This window comes from Daktulosphaira vitifoliae, unplaced genomic scaffold (assembly GCF_025091365.1).
Source record: "Daktulosphaira vitifoliae isolate Bord-2020 unplaced genomic scaffold, ASM2509136v1 Scaffold_5, whole genome shotgun sequence".
Classification (NCBI taxonomy): Eukaryota; Metazoa; Arthropoda; class Insecta; order Hemiptera; family Phylloxeridae; genus Daktulosphaira; species Daktulosphaira vitifoliae.
In genome coordinates, this window is record NW_026099576.1 from 8,753,858 (window position 1) to 8,755,421 (window position 1,564).

The 1,564-nt window shown below is 31.2% G+C and overlaps 1 long non-coding RNA gene across 1 annotated transcript in view; it reads right to left on the minus strand.

Moving 5' to 3' along the window:
- The window catches only part of LOC126906958 (uncharacterized), a 10,092-nt gene that overhangs the window by 1,300 nt on the left and 7,228 nt on the right, over positions 1 to 1,564 (minus strand). The gene's annotated exons all lie outside the window — the stretch shown is intronic.

Sequence of the window (1,564 nt, forward strand, 5' to 3'; positions counted from 1 at the left end):
ATTGAAAGATATCGGTTCGGTGAGAGCTGAGAAAAAGTGGTAACAGACACAAAATAAAAATAAAAACACATCATAGTAAAACCAATACCTTCTCAGCTTCGCATCGAAGCTAAAATCAATATTTATCAAAATCAATTAGTTATATAACACATCTTAGCTAACATGAAATCGTCTTCAAATGCACTTTGTTACTCGACCGTATGTTGATAATATTAAATATTAAACCCAACCTTGAAATTTTGTAGGTTTTGCTTTTTATTATTAAAATTCGCCTCTATAAATTTATGAGATCCTATTGCTTCTCCAAGTACGGAAAGTCCTAAAGGAAACTTTCCATGTACCATACATTTTTGGAAATCTCGGACGTTAATCGAAAAAAAAATTCAACCTCTTAAACGCTTTAATGATCTTCGCAAATCATAGATGCAAGTAAAGGGGCTAAGCCACCCCACCCCCCACGAACCAAATAAAATTAGATGTTTTGTTAACGGTTATATAAAAACAATTTTAAAGGGGTATATATTAAAAATATTGAATATGTCATATTTGTAATTCTTCTTAACATAATTCACTTGACATGATCTCCCCCATCATCTACGCTCATATCAGCTGTCCTCATATCGCATGTTACATATTTAATCACAAAAAAAATTAAATATGATATTTAAATAGATTTACAGAATGAATAAATTCATTATTGACGACTAAATTTCTCCTAAAATAATAATAATCTTGAAAATATTTTTTTTTGTTTTGATAATTAATGTAATATTAATTTATAAGGGGATAAATATGCACTAAATGAGTACTTAATTGAAAACTAAACAATAAATTGACGACAAATTCATTGATTATCATGAATTCGATTTGCAGAGATTTGAGAAAATGAATACTGAAGTCAATCGTGGCAAGTAGTAAGAGAGAAAATTCAAATAATCTGATGAACAAAATTAAAGTGTCATAAATGTATAGTACAATGAATATATTGCACGAGAGAACATGACTTGGTGGCCAAATAGTAAGATAGAAAAAAAGGTTCTACATTACTCAATAATTATTCTTTCGTGTCCCGCGGGTTAGGAATAAGTTCATAAGCAAACTGGCAACATTGCTTACCTAAGTCTATGTAATTAAAAGGGACAGACCATTGAAATCATTCTTAAAGCTTATGAATTCCAGACGTTTCCAGCTGCCTATTAACTTATATTTCATTTGAATTTGTCGCTTAAATACACTAAAATTATTGCTATTAATAGACCGTCCGGTTGGGTTATTTTTCTATTTATTTATTGCCTATTAGTATTGTAAATAAAATATATGCTGTTTATTACATCATCGGTTTAGTCAATATTTATTCAAGTTCCGCTTTTTAACACGCTTATATTAGTTTCACCTGTATGTATGTATGTAACTCTGCAAACGCCACGCGTTATCGCATATTCCGTCGTCTAGACTAGACTGTCATAACGCATTCACTCCTCCCCACGCCTCGCTCAACACACGACGGCACACTATTCCTATAAAAATTTATTTTTAGTTATCGTACCCGTACACGCGTGCTTGT